The following is a 24936-nucleotide window of genomic DNA, read 5'->3' as shown; positions in this document are numbered from 1 at the left end:
TGTCAGAGGATCTCTTGTTTACCACTGCAAATGTCAGGCTAGCTGGCCTGCAAGTTTCTGAAGGTCTGCTGTTCCCACCTCACATCTTACCTCATGGTGTGTGACTACATAGGGCTTTACATAGGTCGCTCGTGCAACACACACTTTAGCCACTGAGCTGTCTTCCCTGCCTGAGCTCTCCTTGTAGCTTTCTCTGGTTTCTGCTGGAATTATACATTCCCCAGTCAGTATCTCATGCCCCCTTGTGTTGAAAACCCTTGCATATAGGAGGTCTTGCCCTTCATTCTAATATGTCAACTGATAAGTTGACCTTACCACACCAGGCACAGAAATTTCTACATCTCAATATGATTGACACTCTACTACACATGACCCATGCATACCCACTGTGCAGATTTGGCAATCTGGCTCATTATTCCTCTGGTTTGCAGGTTCCTACTAGTATCTGCTAATGTTGAGCTGGGTATAAAAGCCTTCTGTGGGGGATCCCTTTATTTCACTGCTGAGACTTGCATTCTTTGATGTTCAGTAGGTGTGGCATTTATTCCTGGTTGACCATCCTCAAAGTAAGACCAAGATATTGTAATCACAGAGCCAGTTCTTGAGTACCTAGTATTATCCTGAATACACTACATCTGAGTGTATACCAGTCTTTTTCTGGACAATTCTGCTAGTAGGAGTCCAAAGCAGAGCTGCTATTCCACGAAGTATAAGAATTATTTCAGCATTTACTTAGAACTCATGATACCCAACTAAGCATGGGTGAAGCTGGTCATAAGCCTCACCCTGGCTGTGTTGAGAATGATCTTTTTTAATCCCATGACTAAGGCTCCTTGACTGAGTCAGCCTCATCATTACTGGATCTTTTTTGTATGAGGAACAAACATCCTCCAGAAATATACTCAGTCTTCATGCAAACAAATCTGGGGGCTGACACTGCCCTTTTGCCAGATGTCCCTCGACACATCTGAATCTCCTTTAGTCTCAAACTGGGGCCCTTATTGTGTCTGAATAAAGAAATTGTGCATAGTTCAAATTCTTGACTGTTTTCTGTTTCAATAGTGTGTACTTCACCATTGTTTGCATTTCATCCTGTGTCAGGGCCCATTGCGACTCGGTCTTGTGCTTTTTCATGGCTCACTCTATTACAGCCAGTCTTTGCTTCCCGAAGTCAATGTTCTCAGAGGCAGATGATGGGTTCTTCTGTTCTCTATGTTGTCCTAAAAAACTCTGCTCATAAGTTAGGATTTTGAATGGAACAGGGATATCTAAGAGTGTTGCCAGTGCTTTGGATAAATTAATTAGAACTAAAGAGAATTTGAATTGTGAAAGATAATAGAATGGGAAATGTATCCATTGGGCCAACATAACTCCATAAACTCAGGACACTAAGACATGTCCCCTCCCAGGCTCCCACAGAGTCAGACCTTGTAGTGTTGTTGTTCAAGGTACTCAAAGGCGTTAAGATTTCCTACTTTAACCTCTCTCACTGGGTCATGTTTTTAGTGATTTAATGCCTAGACAAACACAATGTCAAAAACAATAGTATTCCTAGGGAGGTGAGCATGAGACACTGAGAGACTGTAATTATACAGAATCTGCTTAATGTTCTGCTTAATTGCTGGTTAGTCAGAAAGCCATTCTTATTTCAACACTTTTTGAATCATACTCATGAAATGCCCTTAGCAAAATCGACTTGGTAAACAGAACTCAGAGTCTCTTTGATGTCTGAGAGGTTTCTCTTAGAGCCTTTAGGTCAATACTGCAAGCTCACATCTTCACATTGTGGGATAAGATGCCACAGGGATCTAGCTGGCCATTGTCAGAACTGGCCACTGTGTTTTCTAGACTTCTGTTTGGATAAATCTTTCATCTCAGGTTCATGGTTTTTTATGGCTTTTCCTTGAGCATCTTATGCTCCAAATTAAATGTGGGACACTTTCATGTCCGAAAATGGCATGGAAAATATGCGAACTTTAGAGAATTATCACCCCAAATTATTCTCTTTGATCAGCCAGAGCTCTTTTTAAAATATGTACTTCCTACTTTTTTCCTATGCTTCCAATGTCATCTTCTTGTGCCCTAATGTAAGCATCACATCTTAGACCGAAAAGGCACCTGTTAAGTAGAAAAGCACTCTGAGATGCCACAGAAAACTCAAAAAACTTTTAGATTTTTCCCAAAGCATTTCTCTTTATGTTTCTTTAATCTTCACAGCACAAGATATATATTCAAAAAAACAAACATACAAACAGATTATTTGTTTTCATGATCTATATGATCTTAACTTTGTAGCATTTAAGTCAGAATGTTTTATTAATTTATTTTTTACATTCTAATCCCAGTTGCCCCTCCCTCCTTTCCTCCTGTTTCCCCCTCGTTCCTCTCCTCCCAACTGCTTCTCAGAGAAGGTAAGGCCTCTCTTAGGAAGTCTACTAAGTCTGTCCCATCATTCTATTGAGGCAGAACCAAGGCACCTCTCCACCCCCCACACCCCTGTGTCTAGGCTGGGTAAGGTATCTCTCCATATAGAATGGGCTCCACAAAGTCAGTTTGTGCATTAGTGTTAGATCTTGGACCCACTGCCAATGGCCTCATATATTGTCCCAGTCACACCATTGCCACCTAAATTAAGGCAGTAAGTCTAGTCTGGTCTTATGCAGGTTGCCTATTTGTCAGACCTGAGTCAGTGATCTCTCACTAGCTTTGGTCAGCTGATTCTGTGGGTTTCCTCATCATGGTCTTGACGCTTTTGTTCATATTATTGCTCCTCCCTCACTTTGATTGTACTCCAGGAGCTTGGCCCATTGGTTAGTTGTGTATTTCTGCATCTGCTTCCATCTGCTTCTGGGAGAGAGTTCAGGCCTCTCTAAGGTTATGGATTGTAGGCTGGGTATCTTTTGCTTTATGTCTGGTAGCTACTTATGAGAGAGTACATACTGTATTTGTCTTGTACAGGAAGAGATTGAAGGCATCAGACCCACACAACAAAGGAGATCCCTTGGCTAAGCAGTTATTTCTTAAATATATATATATATTTCTTAAATATAAATGGATAAGACTATGCAAAAAGAGGCATAAAAGAGCAAAGTGGTTTTTTTAAAGAAAGGAGAATGTACATTTGTAGAGGATATGGGCAAGAAGTTACAAAACAAAATCATTATGAAAACAAGAGAATCTAATTTGAGTAATTCCAAGTTGTATTTAACATGTAATTCAAGTGTAAGTTATTGCTATTATTATTATTATTGTTATTATTATTGGATCAAAGAGTAATAAAGAACACCGCATCAGACTTTGTACATGGGTTCCAGGGATTGAATTCAGGTCATCAGTCTTGTGCAGCAATCACTTTTATTCTTAGCCATATCCTCAACCCCTCTCTGTCCCCAGTACCTTTAAAAATAGATCTCACTATGTAGCCCAGGTAGCTTCTAACTTTCTACGCAGCCCAGGCTATCTCGAGCATCCTGTGCCAGTCTTCTGGCTGCTGGGAGTGTTACCATGCCCAGCTCTCCACCAGATTTTAAGACTCACAGTAAAGCTGCTATTAAAGACATGTGGGATTGGTACAGTACAAGACAAATAAAACATGAGGCAAAGTAGAGCCCAGAGAAAGTTCCACACGTATGCAGTGAGAAGGCTTACCACAAAGCTGGTGATGGAATTCATTGGATGGAGTGAGCTTTTCAATAAAAGATGCTGATGCAACTGAATACTAATGTGAACCTTTGCAACCTACCATGAGCTCACAAGAAATCAACTTGCTACAGATGTTAAACATAAATATGAAAGATTAAAAAACAAACCTGTTAGATTTTTAAAAACCAATGAATAGATTCAGAAGCAAACATAGGCAAAGATTTCTCTGTTTTCAAATATATATATTTATTTATTATTTATTTTGATGGCACTGTGGATTGAACCTCCTGAGATCACAAACAAACTAGTCACATACCCTAACACTAAACTACATGGTTGGTTCCCAAAATTTTTCAATAGGCATTAATTACAAATGAAAGATCCAGAACTTGGACATCTGTCAACATGAAACATTTGTACTTTAAAAATTGCCTTAAGAGAGGGGAAAGCAAGCCACAGAATGCAATGAAAATCACTCCTTTCATTTAACCACTCCTAAAATATAGTGGGGAAATATATGCAATTCAATTTTCAATGCACAAAGCACCATAGAGAATGTTTTCTAAAAGAGGTTATCTGCAGTTTCATACATGTGAGAATAATGGCTCTCAGAAATATGCAAATTAAAGCCATAACTATACCCACTGGAATGGCCGGTAGAGACACACTCTGGTGAGGCTAGAATTCTCACACAGGAGGTTCGTACAGTGGGGCAGACAACACAGGGGAAAGGTGATGGTTTCTTATAAATTAAAACATGGTGACTCAGCAATTCCATTTAGGCTTACCTAAAACAAATCAGTTGTCCATCAAACAGGCACAAGAGTGATCACAATTTTTACCTTTGAATAACTTCAGATGGAAACAACCCAGGTGTTCATCAATAGAAGATCTCAAGAAGAAGTTGTGGGATATAAAATATTATATAGTAGTTTTAAGAATAATGATGGCTGATGGTGTAAATCATATCCTCAGACATGTTGAGCAAAGCAAGCCAAACAAATGAAAGAGTAAAAACTGTGTGACCCTGTCTACAGAAAGGTTTGTTGTGGAAGATATGGGCAAACTTCTTTACATTACCTTGAGGTATGAAGGTTAACATCTGAGAAGCAGTGATGTTCCTTACCTCAATCTGTGACAGTTATGTGAATGTGTACACACTTAGATGTGCTAAAAGTAGCAACAAAATGGGAGAAAACTTGAAAGCCATTGTGTTTTGCTTGGTATATACAGATTATTCCAACCTATATTTACTATGTTAGAAATTGTAGTTATGAAATTTGAAAATAGGTATTCATTCATTTTAAAATAATGGTGTATATCACATTTTTCTGAAAAATGTTAATGGAAAAGTGAGGAGAGGGGATTATTTTCTATGATATCATCAAGGAGTTTTGAAAATGTTCAAACAAAAGATTTTCTTTTATTATTAAACAAGATAAATTTAAGAACTCAGTAATAAAACATCCTAATGAAGTTATGGAGTATTCAACATAAAGAAATCTTCACAAAATGTGATTGTAAGTAATGGTATGTTACCAGAAAATGTATAAATCTTCAAATTTCTTACTTCATGCAGTGCTGGGTGGGGTGCAGTTCAGTGGCAGAGCCTGTGTCAAGAATGTAGACAGCCTCGTTTGAGCCTTGGCAATGAGACATGACAAAAACAAGATAAGACAAAAGAAAAGCAAGCCAAAAGCAAATCAAGAAGCAAATGAAATGGAAAGAAATGAAGTAAAGCTACATGTCAATAGACACAGAAAAAAGAAAAAGACTAGCATGTATGCCAGCAGGTGAAGAAGGGCAGTTTGCCTTCTTCCCTCGCTTCCACTGAAGATGAAGCAACAAGAATGAAAGATGGGATTCTGGAATCAGTGGATCCAACACAGATGAGTCAAGGAACCACGTACAACTCCACAAAGGAGACCCTGAGAAAGAGTGTTTTCATCAGAGGAGAAGAACAATACAACAGGGAAGGCTGTTGTTTCTTGAGGGAAAAAAAAAAACAAAACAGAATTGTATGTGAGGGAAGCCAAAAATGAAAAGGGAAAGCTAGGCTGACTAAAAAGTCCATGAAAAGTGAAGTCTACAGAAGGTGATGGCACAAAAAGTAAATAAATAAATGAAAGACCCAGATGCAAACATGCAGTAACTGGATTATATTTGCCCTCCATGCAGGGACGACTGTCCTCTAGTCAATAGGTGCAGGGTCTATTTCCAGTAGTGTTGGGATTATAGGAGAGGAAGCATCTCTCCAGCTGCACAAAGCTTCCATTCAGAAAGAACAGGTTTCCAGGGACGGAACTAATCACATGTAGAGAGCAAGAAAACCTACTTACAGATGAAGGGGAGAATGTAAGCATTCCCAACATTGACACTTCAAAATTCATGAGAGGAGGAGAGGGTGGAGAAGGAGGAGAGGGCAACTAAACTCTTTAAAGACGAAGGCTGAAAGGTCAATACAGGTGGGAAAATTACACACTAGAGCCGCATATGACAGGCTCTACCATGGGCATGTTTAAGTTACTTGGGCCATTAAACATTATTTTAAAAGTCAGCCCAAATCAGGCCGGCATTCCTAACAACTGAAAGGTTTCTAAAATAAAACAAAAACACACACTGAGAACATTTATCAAACAAGTAACACTACAGAGGATTTGCTCAGATTTCACAGGCTTCTTAACAAACATCTTCACAGATATCCCCTTAATGTTTATGGCTCCCTTGTAAGGGAGTTTATTGTTACCATGTGTTATATAGAAAATCGAACAAGATGGTCAGGTGACCCGTGCTCAAATTCCCCTGGTTATACATGAGAATTTCTCTGCTTGTAACTATTGTGTGGTTACTTAAAGCCTGGCATTGCAGGTGTAGATCAAAGAACTAGTAGGACAGAATGTTCTAGAAACAGCCTCTTGCCTATGTGGAGCTTTAATGAAGGCAGAGGTGGCCTGCATTTCAGTGGAGAAAAGTGGGATTATTCAATAAAAGGAGCTGGAAAATTTGCTTGTCTATTTGGAAAAAAAAATGAATCTGGATCCCACCATTACACCATACCCAAAACCAACTCCAGATGGATTAGGGACTTAAATGTCAGAAGCAAACTTTAAAACACTTCAGAGGAAAATATAGATGGATATCTTTCCAAGGTTGGGTAGGGATGGGTTTGTTAAGCAGGCACAAAATTATAAACCATAAAAGAAAAGAGCTCTGATTTTGACTTTGTTAAAGCTAAGAAATTCTATATATAAGAAGAATTCTCACAGAAGGCAAAACCCTCCATCTGTAACATAAAACGGACAAAGGTTTACTACCAAGAGTATGTGAAGAGTCCTATAAAGTTCTGATCAAAGATTATGCAGTGTGGAAAAAGAGAGAGAGAGAGAGGGAGGTGGAGGGAGGGAGAGATAGGTGGATGATAGATAGGTCTGTGATACATAAAATACTCATGGATAGATATATGGATAGATGATAGAGACATAGAGAGATAGATGATAGGTAGATAGATAATTTATAGATAGATGATAGATAGATGATTTATAGATAGATGATAGATAGGTAGATAGATAGATGATAGATGATAGATAGATAGACAGATAGATAGATAGATGGACAGACAGACAGATGGCATTTAGGGAACCATGCACACTCATATGGATGTCCAGTCTCACAGGAACATATACCAGCAGTCGGCAATACTTGTATTTCATTTTATATTCAATTTCTTGACAAGAGTTAAAAGTGTAAACTACACCCAAACTGGGAGCATTTGCACGACAGAGTTCTCATATAAACTGGTAAGAAACAATTTGGCATGATCTTTTAAATAACATACTCTATAACTTAACAGTTTTCTAGGTGCATCCATAAAAGGAAATTCTTAATTTGGTGCTCTCAGAGGTATACTTAAAGATGTCCACATCAGACACCAGGGAGACAGGTAAGGCGGTAGAGTGCTGACCTCCTAAGCATAATCTCCAGACCCCACAGTTAAAAAGGCTTCGTGGTGACGTGTGCCTGTAATCCCTGAATGGGGACTCAAAGACAAGCAAATCCCTGGGGCTTGCTGGCCAGCCAGCCTGGCCTACTTGGCAAGTTGCAGGCCAGTGAGAACTCAATAAACAAGATGACCAGGTCCTTCGGAATGACATCAGGGATTGTCTTCTGGCATCTAACCACACGCCAACACGCGTGTACATGTACACATAGGAACACATACACAGGCAAACAATGTTTGTAGTAGCACTTTATTAACAACAGCAGGTAGCACATACCTCTCAATAGGAAAATTGATGTGAATTGTATGCACAGGGGTATGTTACAGCTATGAAATTAATTATAGATACACATAATAACATGATTCTGACTGACAGAAAATTCTGAGCCAAATGCTACATGATGTTTTTAGTGATATATAGAGTCTGCTAAAGTGACATAGTGACAGCTGTGATTACAAGTGTACGTGTATTCACATAAAGAACCATAAGGAAAAGAACATAATACAAAATTCAGCTTGTATGGGTCACACAACAGGGCATGGAATAATGTATGTATGTGTCAATGTATGTAAGTGTCACTGTCAGCTTTGTTCTAATTCTTGGATTGGGAATGGTTTTAATTATTCACAAAGTGGATAAAAAAGAGTGCACAAAGAAACTAAGTCATTTATGGACATCACTGATGACTTATCAAAAGTCTTGTGTTCTCATCTTTAAAATGGAACCAAGAACAGTACAATCAACTTGGGGTGCAGTAAGAATTAAAACTCAGGACATGCCTGGCATTTAGAAAGTTTAATATGTGTTCTTGTGAAATGTACAGCAGGGTAAGCAATAATAAAGAAAAAAAGAAAGAACTATGAATAAGATGACTCTACACCCAATGCCCATTCCTAAATCATTAGTTCAGATCATAATGTTATTCAAGGGTACAGATGAAGGTGGGCCTAATCAGGGAAAATTCTCCAGGAGGTAAAATCTGAAAGAATTAAACAAAATAAACATAAATTGTTAAATTATAAATATATATTACTGGATCAGTTGACTGGTTAATGGGAGAAGGTTCCAATTTCTATTTTCAGAATAAAACTCAGATGCTGTGATAATAGGAGGTGACATTTGTTGGATTTTCCTCCCTCAAGTTGTGGAAGAATCCTATAAACGCCTCTATAAATAACCAGCAGAGGCCGAAAGGTTTCCTGTAACTTCAAGTCTCCAGCCAGTAACCTCTGAGGACAGTCTGAGTGGCGGTTGAATCAGCTGGGTGGCAGCTCTGGCCTGTGGCAGACTACCCACCCCAGTGTGGTGGCCCTGGCTATGAGGGCCTAGAAAATTTCCCCCATTGGTCCCCTGGTAACTTAAGAGGCAATAAACACACAGCACCCCATGGAAACCCCAGGGTCCTAGAGCCCATGATGGAAACTCAACCTCTCTGCCCAAGAGAGACTTTAAAAGAGAATGACTTCAGCTGGGCCCCAGACTCAGTTGTCCATGCCTGAGCCACAAAGCCCTTTAACTGAGGCAAGAACAGCACAGTACTTTTGAAATCCACCATGACAGACATAGTGGCCCAACCCATGCTTCCTTGAAGGTGTATTGTAGGTATGTGTTAGGGGGTGAATGATTTGGTCACAGAGTCTGGGTCATGAGTCAAGGGCCTCCTACCATTAGATAAGTTAGCAGAAGGCTGTGACCCCTTTGCTGGATGGGCTCTAAAGCTGTTGATTATCTTCATGTATTTTTTGTTGTTACCTGCTTATTTTCCCCAAATTTAAATATATATGAGTTTGGAAGAGCAAGAAAAAGAAGCCTCTCACCCCTTTGACTGCCTAAGAGCTGAACATTGGCCCTCAAGTCTGAGGACTCTGCTCACTCTGGTCTCATTTGATCCAGGAATAGTCTCTTCCTTCTCCACCTTGTCCAGCAACCCAGTTTTGTGGAAAGACCAGCTAATGGTTCCAGATGGAAAATTGTTAAAATTTTCAGACCCACAGTATAGAGAAAGGTCTTCCCAAGAACCAAAGCTAGAGTGGAGTGTGAGTCAGGAGAGTCACTTCCAGTGGACTGAAGGGCGTGACAAAGTCCTTCTTGTACTTCATTTGCATAATTCGTTTTTCTCTTCAGATAGTAGTCCAAAGTACTAGTTGTGATTGTGTAAGAACCCTGTTCCTGTTAGATACTTTACAAACTCATTTGCTGTGAGTGAGCAAAACTTAGTTTACCCACTATTAAATCACGGTTAAAAAAAACAACTCAAGGAGGGAATCATCTCTACTGGTTTTTACCAATTGTGTAGTTCCAGTTGCTGGGGAGCAGGACTGCACATGGACAGGTGGGATACTCCATGAGGTTTAGTCTGTCATCATCAAAACCTTTCTGCTCTCGCCTTGCACTGCAATGCGTCTGCATTGCCATTCAGATTGCAGTTTATCACGTAGGGTCTAGGGGAAATAGTTACAGAACCTGTGAATACAGTGGGTTTCCTGGGTGAGGTGTCGGCTTTCTCTACAGGAGATCAAAGGCCATAGCTAGGGAGATGACAAGAGAGACACTCTCAGAGAGTTTTCAAACAGAAGACCTTGTTAGAGGAAGAGTTTCAAATAGTATTTGCTTGTATTTTTCCCTTCTGTGTTGGACAAAGGCGGGATTGATTTAAGAATGCTTCTGTGGTTGGTGGGACACAGGTGATGAGGTTAATGTTTTTTGATGGCTGGGGAAAGATTGGGGCTTGTTAATTATGCATCAGACATGTAACCCAACACTTGTCTATCTGGGCACACGGGAGAAATGAGAAGCTAGGGCAAAGCATGGAACATGGTTGTTATGTGGATTTTTAATATCCAGGCATTCCCATTTACAAAACAAAATAAGCCAGTGAAGGCCTATGTTCTAGATGTGAACAGCATTATACTGAGCACTTCAGTGTCTAAGGAATAGTGTGTGTGTGTGTGTGTGTGTGTGTGTGTGTGTGTGTGTTAGATGGATATATGCATTTGTGTGTGTGCAGGTAAACATGTATATGTGTGCATGCAGAAACCAGGAGTCATTGCCAGCTGTCTTTCTTAATTGAATTCACTTACTCTTTTGAGATGGCTTCCTCGCTGACTCTGAGGCCCACAAGCCGGTTGGATTGGCTGGACAGAGAGCCCGTGGTCTTTCTGCGTCCAGCTCTCCAGACTAGGATGGCAGGTCTATGCTGCAGAGGGCTCTTACACGGGCGCTAAGGACCCAGACTCATGTCCTCATGATAGCAGTTTATGTCCATGGCTCTAGTAATTCTTAAGGTTGTGCTTCTCAATTACTGTGGCAAAGCGTATAGAAGGGTAGTGGGCATGAAGTGATAACAAATAACTGTTTTATTGCACCCAGCGCAATTGCTAATTATTAATAATAATTAAGAATTATTAATATGACCTAGGGTATATTAATTGCAGTAAAAACAGACAGGTGTGTTTAATATTATTATCACTGTTAACATTTTAAAATTAATTTATGTATTTATTTTGTACCCTGGCTACAGTTTCCTTTCTCTCCTCCCAGTCCCTACACCTATCCCTGTTCTGTTTCCCAATCCACTCCTCCTCCATTTCTGTTTAGGAAAGGGCAGGTCTCCCATGAGTGTCAACAAAACATGGCATATCAATTGAAGTAAGACTAAGTACCAACCCATGTATGAAGACTGAGCAAGGAGACTCAGTATGGGACCCTCATTTCACACTATACTACAGAGATATAGGAATAAACCCTGCATGGGATTGGCATAAAAATAGACAGGTAGATAAATGAATCAAACTGAAGACACAGGCATAAATCCACTCACCCATGGACACCCAATTTTCGATAGCACATAACACAAACACACAATGTACACATACACACATGTGCATACACACATACACACAATGCACACATATACATACAGAGATATACATACACAAATGCACACGCATAATATACCTGCACCCACATATACACACATACATTCACACATAAACACATGCACACATACATATACACACACATACAGACACATGTTAGACTTTTGAAGGTGGCTGTAAAATGCACATAAGAGGGAAAATGAGAAAAAATACTGTCTCACAAGTAGTCTTGATTATTTGGTTGTTAAATTTTCTGTTTGTATGATTTTTCAACACAAATTTCTGGGGAAATTTGACAGCATTATTTGATCATTCCTCCCAGAGGCTGAGGAACAGGCTTTCCTACTGACTGGAGAGATACTTTTACAGGAGGTCAGTGCTGAGTTCCTTAAATTCCTGCCTAAAAGAAGAAAATGACAAGGATGCAGGATTTCTGACCTACAGATTGCTCATTCTGGAGTGAGTCACTCTTTGAAGTTGAGTGATAAAATCCATTTGTCACAAAGCTCTCCTCTTGTCATGAGGTTAGACATCCCAGAGTCCTTCTAAAATTACCATGCAGGACTCGGTAGGAGAGATGGCACAGCTGTGGTCACCTTTATGACACAGAGATCCCACCCTCTGAATAAATGGACAGACAGAAAGAAAAGAGTCATCTAGCCCTGCTTGAGTAAATTCACACTGAGTCAGCCTGGTCTACAGCTAGACCAAGGGCCGTCTGGAGCTGGGGTACATGCTGGTAGTGCAGGGACCCTCTCTGGGAAAGCTCTGCCTTTAGTCCTACTGAGCTGAAGAAACAGACTGCCCATTGTTTGTTTTGTTTCTTTTGACACTGAGCATCCTGGCCACACTGGGAAAAGAGGGAGACTTGGTAGAAGTGGGGCTTCTTCACTGTGGCATCTGAGGCTGAGATGGATGGATGTTTTCAGATGTTGATGGCTGGGTTGCAGATATGGTGCAGCAAGGAGTAGAGTCTAGCACTGTCCAAACAGAAAAATATATGTTCATAGATTTATCTCGACTATGGCAAAATCTTCAGTAAGAAACGTACTTGCTACCCAGCAGCCTAAGAAGAAGCAGATGGCAAAATCTTTCTCTCTTTTTGTCCCTATCCCTCCCCACACCTTTTCCCTGGTGGTAGCTGCTGAGTGTTCTTATTAAGAACTTTGTCTGAGACCTCATTTTGACTTTTGTGAAGGCTGGATCTTATGTTCTACCTTTGTCCAAAAGAGGTAGATTGTTAGAAGCCAGCTTCTGCAAAAACATAATCAGTTCCTGGCTGTGTCCTCTCATGCAGTTATCCACAGGGATAATCTGCCACAAGACCTACTACTGCCACCCAAGTTATTTCAAACAAATCTGAGACCTTATCTCGTTTCCTCTATAGTTTTTAAAAGCTTGTGTGCATGGTGTAGGCATGTGTGCCTCTCTCTCTCTCTCTCTCTCTCTCTCTCTCTCTCTCTCTCTCTCTTTCTGTGTGTGTGTCTATGTCTGTGTATGTGTGCCTCTCTCTCTCTCTCTCTCTGTGTGTGTGTCTATGTCTGTGTATGTGTGCCTCTCTCTCTCTCTCTCTCTCTCTCTCTCTCTCTCTCTCTCTCTCTCTCTGTGTGTGTGTGTGTGTGTGTGTGTATTGGTCTAAGGATAACCTTGGGTGTCTGTTGCCCTTGCCTTCTACCTTGTTTGAGGCAGGGTCTCTTTGTTGTTCCTTTTAGAAAGTGCCAGTTTCCATGGATTTTTCTCTCTCACCAGAGTGGCAGTGGGCTTGTGAATGGGTGCTGCTGTGTATGACAAATGTGGGTCCTGGGGATCTGAGCTCAGGTCCTCGTGTTTGCATGACAAGTGACTTGTTTTTCTGATGATCGATCAGTTGTACCTAGTGCTTTCTTTCTGCCTTCCCTTCATTTAATAAACAGTCCTGGGGAATCACGTGGGTAGGACCCTCCCTACCTGTATCCACCCACAGGACCCTGTAGTTTACCTCTATGCCCTCCCCTCCACATCCAGACTTCCCAAGCCCTCTGGGGTCTAGCCTGGTGAGAACCCCTGACCTCCTCCACACCTTTTCTACAATCTGCCAGATTTAGTGTGGGTCCCACAGCTAGCGCACCAGCCTTGTCTAGCCTTCCCCACTTCCCTGTAGAGGAGCTCTGGGCTTGGGCTAGAATCTCCACTTCCTATCCGCCATATCACAAGACTCTCCTACATCATACCCAACCTTTGCACGCACACCTGACAACCCCACACTCCCAGCTTGGAGCAGGAAGCACGTCCTATACACCAGCCCAGGCCCCTCGCTCCACTTTACTTCATTCTATCCATTCCATTTCCACCCTCCAGACCCAACTCATTTCCACATCTTATCTCTCCCCCACGATGCTCGTCTGTAACAAACTCAGAATTCTACATTTTAAACATTAAAGTCTACTTAAAGAAATAACCGTCCTAGCATTTCTTTCTGAATTGTACTCTTCCTTCTCCATCCCTCTCTCTCACGTTTTCATTTTCACAAATAGAATCTTCTTTTTTTCCATATCTAAGTGACCTTCTTGTCTACCAGAGGAAGCTATTGACTTTTGTATGAACTTTATAAATTTCCCTTAATTAATCTCTTGTTTCATTTGCATTGGCTTTCCTCTCTGTTATGTTGCTTTTTTCCCAAAGTCACCTACTTGCTGGCAGAGACCATTTCACTCTTCTTTTCTTCCCAGTATCAATTGAGTGCACTTCTGCTGTACTTAATCATGGTTGGATTTCCTGAGTTACAGATGAGAAAACTTAATAGTCATCGAAGATCAAAAGCACCAGATGAGATAAAAACAGATTCGAGAGCCCTCTTCTCCTTTACCCAAGCTTTCTTTTACCTGATCCTCAACATCTATGAGGAAAACCACCCATGATTCACAGTTAGTTAGCTTAGTGTAAGAAAAACAGAGAAGTCCCGGCTAGGTAGCTGACCATCCACAGGCAGACCCTGTTTGTAGGAGAAGCTGGAAGCTCCTGTGCTGCTGTTACCACTCGCTGTTTCCTCCTCTTGCGGAGGCAAGATCATCTCTGCACCTTGGCTTTCTATCTGGGCACCTGTCTGTAACTGCTTCAGTCTGTTATCAATAATTAGTTGTCATGTCTGAACCAAGATGTTAGAACTACTCCAGGAAGTTACAATGGTTGAAAACTAACTGGTCCAACTTGTATGCTACAAGCTTCCTTGAAGTCTATCAATGAGGCTTTGAAACAGAACATTTCAGAATACACACAAGACATGTACTCAGATAATGGAGTAGCTCTACAAGGTCATAGGCAATAGTAGATGTTCCTCTCCCACAGTAAGGATTTTGCTCCACCAGCAGACACCTAGAAAGGCTCACCCTGCTGGCCCTTCTCATGTCAAGTCATTACATGGGACAAAAGCACATTAAATGCCCACTAACCCCTAGCCTAGGACTGTCCACCCTCTTCTGACCTTTATGGTATGACTGCCATGAAGCTTAAGAAAGAAACAAGGGTTGCTCATTTCCTCAAAAAGTTCTATTCACAAGTCAGAGAGTCAGTTAATGCTGGAGGAGCTGACTGTCTCCCACAGGGCAGGGAATACCAGGAATGTTGAGATCTAGCCAGTCCGGGTTGCATATCATAGAGGAGACAGGGGCTGTAGTGGAGTCCCTCCTTCAACAAGTGGTGTTGAGCTTCTGTAATTCTTCCTCAAAGGGAACGGGACACAGTGGGCCAGTAAGCCACGCCCATGCTACCTGTGTTCTGGTGTGCAGGGGGGTGGGTGTTGTGCAAAGGCTCATGGGTATGAAAGAAGAGGAATCTGGATTCCTGGTGGTCACAGAGTTCCCACAGAGCAGATGGCAACAGCCAAAATTGTATGGACTCAAGTTTGCTGGGTGGGTGAGCCAAATGGAGGAGGACTTGGTGAGAAGTACAGAGTAGGATAAGCCAGGGTGTAACCAGTGTTGTTCCTGCCCACCTGGTCCCAGAGCCACATCAGTCCCGAATGAACACATAGGATGCTATATTAATTATGAAGCTGTTGGCTGTTTGCTATGGTTTATCGGCTATCTCTGACTTAATTATTAAACCATAACTGCTAATCTGAGTAGTTCCACATGGTCTTCTCTTACCGGAGAAAGGGTCTGGACCTATTACTCCTCTCGCGTCCTACATGGTGACTGACTGTGCTTCAGTTTCCCAGAATCCTCCACCTCTCCTAGTCCCACCTATCTTGCTTCCCTACTTGCCAACAGTGCTTTATTCATCAACCAATAAGACAAACATATACACAGAAGGACTTCCCCCATCACCAGGGGATTCACGAGTGTGTTTAAAGGTACCGTAGTCTAGGAGAGTCCAGGAACAAAAAGAAGCAAGACTGGAGTAGGGAGCTCTTACATGCTAGGCAGGCCAAGGGAAGCATGGAAGAGTTTCATAGTGTTACCAGGGGATTAACCTTCTGCTGGAAAAAAATTAAAAGTGTGAAATTTATGTTCTAAACAGCGGGGTGACGTCTCTCTCACACTTGCCACTGGGGGCTTCATAGCTGCAGAAATGGCTCAGGAGGCCTCCCTGTGCCTGTGAGGTTGGTCAGTTCTCGCCCAGTCTCCTGGGAGACTCCAGCTCTTCTCATTGTCAACAGGTCCAAGCGTTGCAGAAGCAAGTTGGCAAGTCAAGTCAAACCTTGACTGACTGGGGATAGGACCTGTCATTCCACCTTATGGACCACAAGAAGTACAAGGATCTAGAGGTGGCAGGCATTTTCAGGTAGGGGGGCTGGGTCCAGGGCCCAGAAGCTTCAGTTACCTACAAAATAAGCTAGTATTGGGAATAAAAGGGTTGCTTCAGTAAGGAGACTGTTCTTTGCTTCTTATTGACGGGTGTTGGAGCCAAGCCTTGTCTCAAGGGCTTAAGTGGATGCTTACTGTCCAAGGCTTAGGCTTATCCAGTGAAGCTCAAGGGTTCCAAAAACCTTTTATGAGTCTTACAAGAATAAACAATATTTTAAATATATGTTTTCAAAGGTCAAGCCTTTGACCCAAATCTGAGGATTCAAAGAATTCTTCAGTCAATTTTCTTTGCTCCCCAAACTTCACACAAATCCTTTATTTCAGTGTGTGAAAATTGCGCAAGTCCTGTTCTCTCCTCTGGACTTTTGTTGGAGCCAATGGGAAGACTGACCATTGTGCGCGCAAGTGAGCAACTGCAGCTTCCTCCCTCCTCAAGGTTTGCAGACTAAGACAGCTCCCTTGCAGAGAGCAACCGTAGACCTGCTGACTCCTCCACTCTGTGCTGACCCCTCCCCTCTGTGCAGCCCACAATAAACACCACGCTGGGGTTCTGTATTGTTGTGGTAGCTTGTGTGGTTCCATTCCAGTGCTCACAGCCCACACCGATAGCAGATTTTCTGTACATGTGACTGTCTTTCTTCATTCTCTAACAGCCTCAAGTCAGGTCAGGCAGCAAGCCGCAAAGACCTTGGCAATCATCCTTCCGAGGATTTAGCATTGTTCAGTGGGCTAATGTAATGTACCTGACGTCCACTTCTGTCCTGCTTGGGTCACCTGGTGAGTGAGGTCCAGTTCCACCCATGAGTCCTTAATCTACTATGTTCATGGGAAGCACAGAGAAGCACACACCCATGCTGTCAGCACAGTCTTGGGAAAAGGTGGCTCACTGTTAAAGGATATCTTGTATCTAGGCCACCATTATCCAAGTGACCTTTTCTCTTTCCTGAATGAGGGTCTCAGGAATTATATAGAAAACATGAGAGACGTAATGTTTGGAGAGGAGGACGGACTGGTCAGAATGAGCTGTGAGCAAGCTTTGTTTCTCCCTGGAAATGGTGTGTCCCTCAGTGTGTTATTTCAGCAGGTTATGTCACTCTTGGGGTACATACTGGATTTAGGGCACTGTTTTTCATGGTCTCTCAGTTCTAGTGATAGTGGAGTGTGTATGGGTGAGACTCCATCCTCCTCAGCTTTCCTGAGCCTTTTGTGGTCCCTTGCTGCTGCTTTGTAAACAATAAGCCTGCACTGGTACAATCTGCTCCTAAGTAGGAACAGTGCCGCATGAGACGCAGCAGGACAAACCAATCAGTGCACAATAATCTGGGTTGACTAAAGCTTTGGGTATGAACTTGAAAATGCACTCTTCAAAGTGGTCGACTTTTAAAGGAACAGTACCTTATTATGGGACATCATCACATAGCAACAGACATTGTGAGGAGCAATGAGGGGGCTCTTGATCTCCCTAGGGTTGCCTTGTCCTCTCCCCTGAAGCACAGGCAGCTCACCAGGCCATCATTCATAACTACCCAGACAAAGGAGCAGAGTGGTTTTCTTGGCTATGCTTGCTCACCCATCAACTGGCACACACGGAAATCCTGAGGCTGAATTTACTGTCAGCCTTTTGAGTCACACACACAAAAAAATCCCCCAGTTCCTCCCTCCCCCAGTTGGAATCTGGGTCATGTTCAAAGATGTTTCCCCCCTTGCTTTGACTTACCTTGTGGATTCATCTGGAAGAATGTACCAAGATCCTTTGAATCCTACAGGAATGTTGAACTCAGTGAAAAGTGATGAGGTTAAGAAAGCAAATAATATGCTCAGAGATGTTCCCTGAATGTGGCTGGAGGCATCAAAGAGATTGATGAATCTGCATTTCAAAAAGACAGCAGGGGGTTGCAATTCAGCTTACCTCATATTGGCTACCCACTGCCTGTGATGTCCCTACCATTAGGGTAGGATATGAACACAGCTAGCACTAGGAAAGGAATGCCTTGGAATGACACTGTCTCCTCCATTCACAGCAGCTCAGAGCAATTTGTTTCTTTTATTGGTAGAATATAGCAGGTCCGTGTTGGGCATGCAACTGCTGTCTCTCAGATCCTATGCTTAATATAGGATTTTCTTGTATTCCACCTATTAATCTTCAATACCACTGCTGAGACAGAGGCTATTATTGGTCTGCTAAACAAGTCAGAAACACAAGGGCTGGAGATATTAGGAAAACAGCTCACTTGTCATTGTCAGAGCAAGGACTTGTAGTGGACACCATATCCTCTAAGCCAAGGGAGTACCTTGGGGACTCTAACATATACTGCTTAGAACAAATAGTTATCCAGGATAGGCAAAAGAGGAGACATGCATCGGGGATCATCTGTTGAAGTTCAGTTTCCATGGACAGTTATGGATAGCTAATGGACATTGACAATGGAGGTGAGTACCACCCCAACAGGGCTTCATGACAATAATAGGTCGATGGAGAGTCACGACTATTGTCATGGAGATCCAAAGTTCATAGGAACTGTGAAGAACATCTGGCTTAGCCAGTAGGGTCAGACTAGGGGACATCTAGGCCTTGCCCCAGTGTCTTCAGTAGCAGGGCATGATGGGAGACATTCGGGAGACAGCCAGTTTGCTTTGGAATCATTCTCTCATTGAAAGCTTTTACTTTGTGTTGACTCAGTCTGTGTTTCCATGGATTCTATAGTTACAATGTTGCATTTGTTCCTAGTCCTATCCTCTAGGATAACAGATGAGAAAGCCCACAACTCCTTTCCCCAGACGAGGCCTTCCAACAATTACAGCTAGCCAGCTACCCTTTGCAGTATCCTTTCAACGACTCTGATGTGAACCACTCACCGTTAAAATCTCTCCCCAGTTCACATGGGTACCAGAAGGTGCCGTGTGAGCTTCCAAAGGAGGGATGCAATCAACAGTCCTACTCAGCTATGATGGCTTGGAACCACAACAGTGACCAGCATGACACCGCTACCGGAAGGATGCAGAGCTGGGGGTCAGGTCCTGCAGTCAACAGGTTCCAGAAAGGATGTAAGGATCAGGTGAGGGGAAGGTTGAGTCAGACACCCAGTTTGCAAATCTGACTGACTAGCAATTAGAAAATGTCTTTATTTATATGTATTTTAGAGACTTTCATGATTATCTCAAGAGAAACAGATAACATCATTTTGTCTCGGGTATATTTCTCTAGCATGTCCAGTGTTACAGGTTAAGTATAGATAGAACAGATTTTATTATCAACGCCGTTTCCCTATTCTAAAATTCTACAGGTCATTTCAGCTTAAACAAGCTTACTGTAGCAGCCTGTTCTCAGGCTGGCAGCAGTTTGGGATTTCAAGATATGTAGGATAATATCCCAGTCAGTCCAGGTGAATCACTGTGCTTTGAGCACTGTATTATTAATTTCTAATGGTCAATTATATTGACGCAAGACTTTCTCAGGCTTAAGAACCATTGTAGCTCTTACTCAGTCTTTTATATTTGTATTTATAATCTTATGAAAATTGATTAAATAAAAGAATTCTTTTGTTTCTAAATTAAGTAGTACCACATCAACCTGATGTCAATCAATCTTAGAATGACAAATCTTAATACCTAACAACTCCTCTTATATTCTTCTGTTTCATTTTTACACCATCTATATATGCTGTTACGTTGTCCTAGTCATTCTAGCTCTTACTGCTGGATTATTTAGAGGCTTAATATATATGGTCCTCTACCCTGTAGGGTGTTTCTAAGAAATTCTAAGTATACTGTCAAAGGAGTTCTGTGTTCTGATCGGCTGCTGATTCTCCTACCCTACTGAACCTAGTCAGCCTCTTCCAAATTCATACAGTTCTAACTATTTTGTTCTTGAGTTTGTGTAGGGAAGACAACACTCTCCAAGGCACAGATAAGACTCTCAAGTAGGGTAGAGTGTGGTCTATGAGGGTTTGCTCATCTGAAATTGAAGGTGAATGTAGGTTTAGGAAAATGACTTCCCTCTCTGCCTTCAGCCCTATAGGTGTAATAAATACATCATTGAAGTTATGCTCCATTTTTAGTACGCAGTTCTCTGTTTTATTTTTCACTTAAATAACTTTTTTCATTTATTTTACATACAGACTGCAGTGATCCCTCCCTCCTCTTCCTCCCAGCCGTCCCCCTCCCTGGTTGCCATCTACCCCTCCCCTTCTACTCCTCCTCTGTCTTCAATTAGAAAGGGGAGGACGTCCCATGGGCTTGAGCCAAGCACAGCACGTCAAGCTGAGGTAGGACCAAGCTCCTCCCCTTGCCTCAAGGCTGGGCAAGGTAATCCAGAGCAGGGAACAGGCTCCCCAAATCCAGCTAAGTGCCAGGGTCAGATCCTGATCCCACTGCTGGGAGCCCCACAAAGAGATCAAGCTACATAACTGGATGGACCTAGAAAGGGAACCCAGACCCAGAAAGACAAACATGGTATATACTCACTCATAAGTGGCTGTTAGGAGTAAAGTATAGGATAGCTGGCCTAAGGTCCACAGCTCCAGAGAGCCTGAATAACAGGAGGGCCCAGAGAGAGAGGCATGGATTTCCCAGGGAGGGGAAAATGGAGGGAATCTTCTGAGTGAACTGGGGGAGGGGCAGTCATGGAGAGGTGGGGATGGAAGGCTGGGAGCTTGAATGAGGAGACTGAGTAGGGTGGCTGCAGGAGGTGGGGTGAGGAAGACCGAAGGCTGGATGGGAGTGTAACAAAAAGACATCTTGAAGGGGGGCCCCTTGGGGTTAGGGAGAGATCTGGGGCCAGGGAAACCCCTGACAATCCACGAAGATAGGTTTTCTAGTGGAGAGTGTGCCTGAACTAGCCGTCTACTGTAATCAGATTGGTGACTACCGTAATTGTCATCAGGGATAATTCTGTCCAGTAACAGATGGAAGCAGATGCAGAGATCCACAGCCAAGCACTGGGCCTAGCTCTGGGAATCTTACTGAAGAAAGGGAGGAGGGACTGTACTAGCCAAGGAGATCATGATGTGGGAAACCCACAGGGGTGGCTGATCTGGGCTCATGGGAGCTCATGGACTCTGAACCAATAGTTCAGAGCCTCCTTGAGAATGACCTAGGCCCTCTGCATGTGTATGAGGTTCTCTTAAAGCTCACCAGAGAAGCACAGACAAACAAGAGGCTCTGGATCCTTCTCCTCCCTAGCTGATAGCTGGCACCTTCTTGCCTCAGTTCTGTCAGGGCCAGGAAGATGCAGGAAGTCTGCTATATGACTGAGATCATCAATGCTTAGAAAACAAGGCAGCCTTAAGCCGAGGATGCTCATTAGGCACGGTGTTCAGTTCTGTATCAGTAGGCTGGGAAGTGTGGGGAGAGGGCTATGCTTAGAAGAACTCAAAGACGGTGACTTTCTAAAGCACTAGATGAGGAGGAAGAGGGCAGGCATCTTGATATTGGAGACATTAAAACCCACCATCTCACAACAAATCAATATGCCAGCCATTTTTGCCATTTCTCTAGGGTGACATCCTAATCGACAGAAGTGGATATTGAAAATGGATTTACCTTTGCTAATCTCTTGAATTTATTACAGAGTAAGGTTCAGTTTTTCCTCATAACTGAGATTGAGACAAATCAGTCATATACTCATTAGGTAACTAATATGACTATACGTCCAAGCTGAAGTCTGACTGAAGGTAAAGGAGACAGACATAAAAAATACAAACCAAACAAACAAACAAAATGGAGGCAGAAAGTATACTCCCAGATGGGATGGGATAAAAAAGATGAGTTCGAGAAGACGTATTTGGAAGGTGAGTTTGAGAAGTTTGAAAAGCTCCCTCTGATGTAAGGGTGATGACACAGAGAAAGTCAAATATGAAGCTGATGAGATATAATCCAATAGGAGAGGGGCCCACCACCAACCGGGACTGGGGATATAGCTCAGCAGTCAAGAGCACTTGCTGTTCTTTCAGAAGACACAGGTTCAATTCCAAGCACCTACATGACTCAAGCTGACAATGAAACTCTAGTCCCTGGGCATCTGATGATCCCTTCAGGATTCTATGCCCACGGTGTACAGACATAGAAGCAAAACACTCACACACATAAAATAAAAATGAATAAACATTTTTAGAAAGGAGTATTTGCATTCATGTTCAATGTTCTTGTTAGAGTATAATCTCCTTGGGGTCAGGGACCACATAGATTGCAGTGGAAAAATATAGAAATAGGACTACATGAAGAAACTTAGTCCCATTGATTCAATGTGGCTGTAAAAAAGTGATCCCTTTTCTACAATCTTTTTGATGACAAGTTATGTTATCACTGAAAGTAAATGCTAAGTTATAGTTGAAGTAGCTACTTGAAATTTCCAAAGTTTGGGTTTTCAAAGCAGTTTAGATTTTAGATGTACTGTTTGCCTGGCAAGAATGACTCTTGCTAGAACTCTTTGGAGGGACTGAGAAACAACAGTTCTTGAAGGTTTGGAAACACTTATGCAAATGGCATTTTGATGAGATAACTGTAAGTTGATCAAGAACACATGGATTAAGTCTCCCACGGAAACCCACTGGTTTAAGGAGTAGAGGCCCAGAACTGTTGACATCATGGAGCTTGGCTTTTGCCGAGTTCCCTATCTCTGGAAAATCAGTTAAGACTCTCATCAGATGGATGCAGCTGTGGGGTATTCTCAGATCTGCTTTATGGTTTCAGGGCTTTCAGAGTGGAGCCAGGAGACTTCCAGCAGACAGAGCAAAATGAAGGACTGGAAATCTCTGAAAGCATGTTCCCAGGCAGGCCATCATGGCCACTGCCTTTTATAGTAGTACCTGCCTAAGGGCCAGTTACAAGGACATTCACTGGGAGTTTGTTTAGAGACTGTCTGTGTCATAGACTTTGCTGGGATTTCTTAAATGGAAACTGGCTAGTTTTTCCCCCTACAAACTTAAAGTGCTATTTAAATGAAAAACAAAAATACTGCAGACTTTCTGAGCTCGTGCTCACAAGCAACAACTGTAATGCTGTTCTTCATCCCAGGGAGAAAGTATCACGAGAAAGAATCAGGCCGAATGTGGGGCCGTGAGCATCATTTCCAACCACCCCTCTCATCAGCACTAGAGGCTCCTGAAGGCAGTCATCGTTTTTAGAGGTCAGTTGGCAGATGAAGGCTGAGCTAAACAACTTCTAACTTTTGTATAAGAGAGTTATGGAACAAATTTCACTAAAATAGAGAATTTTTACATTCCAGAACGCAATGAACAACTTATATGTCCCCACATGGATAGTTCTAGAGAGGCTACTTAACAAAATTCATAAACTTATAGCAGACCGCCTGGATTCTTAAATAAGAGCCCATGGAGTTTGGATTTGTGTCTTCTCCATATCTCCTCCTTGGGTCTCATGCTGCAAAGCTGATGTTACCTAAGATGTGAAAAAGAAAGGAAAAAAGAAAAAAGTCTTCTCATTGAGTTCAGCATTTTCCCACTGGAGTAGACAGAATTAGAAGCACCAATAAGCCTTGAGTCAGTATTGACCACACTAATGCAAAAGATAGTTACAGCTAAGACCATGGATAATGAGAAGAGTTCCTGGACCAATGAGGTCATATCAGAGAACTTGAAGATGACTACATTTATTCACCCCAAACTAATAATTACTTTGAAACAGGATGGAGACTACTGCAATGGAATTAGGAAAAGGGAGAGTAGAAATAGTTCATTTTCAGTGCTGCTTCTGGCCCTGCTACCTTGGATAAGATAGTTAGGCTATCCAAGACATAATGCTTCATCCCTAATATGAAGGTAAAACTCTGGCCACTGACATCAAATATGCAAGTGTCATAGAAACTGGCCACAGCCAATGAGTGTCCTCTTTTACAGCTTCTTCTTTCAATAACTCCATGACTATTGCCATGTGATGATGGTAACAGTTTCTATTCTTAAAAAGTCTGCAGTAAAGCAAAAATAAAGTTACACAACAACTTTTGTTTTTCTGAGAAGGGAAGGTCTCTCCCAGGAGTGGTACACTCCCCTGGGACCGAGCTGAGGGTGAGAAGAGAGGAACAGTCTCTTTCTTAAAAGAATTACTGATGAGTTCTTTCAGCTCTGAGTCCAGCCAGTGCTACCGGCATGTGCATGGTGTAGGACCACCCACTGCATCATGGGAAAGCTCCCAGGAGCCGCATCCTAGAAGAAACCTATTCTTCATCTCTAGTGGCCATTAGCTGCCAATAACTCTTCCTTGACCGGGTTAAGGGTGGAACTTCACGAGCTCCTCCTCCATCTATGCTAGACTCCAATAATAAAATTTAACATTTAGTTTCTAAGGGAAGGCACAGCGTCTTTGAACAACGGGGACTGTGAAAATTAAATGTGCTGTGATATAAAATTAAATGTGCTGTGATATAAAAGCCCTTGTGGGCCATATAAAAGTGAAAGCAGCTTCAAACAGAAATGAGTTAATGAAGTTGTAATCAGCTAAATGGCAAACCTCTCCTGGTTTTCTCTTCTAGAAACCCTTCCTCCCCCAAGTTGCTTCTGGTCTTTGTATTCATCACAGCAACAGAAAGCAAACATGAACACGTGGTCATTGGTGAGCTTCCTTTCTGAACCCTGGGCCCATCTTAGAAGCTTCTCTGCTATAGATATTAAACTACAT

The sequence above is a fragment of the Mesocricetus auratus genome, unplaced genomic scaffold (genome assembly GCF_017639785.1).
Source record: "Mesocricetus auratus isolate SY011 unplaced genomic scaffold, BCM_Maur_2.0 Super-Scaffold_100676, whole genome shotgun sequence".
Classification (NCBI taxonomy): Eukaryota; Metazoa; Chordata; class Mammalia; order Rodentia; family Cricetidae; genus Mesocricetus; species Mesocricetus auratus.
The sequence above is the reverse complement of the archived record's forward strand: the minus strand, read 5'-3'. Positions refer to the sequence as shown.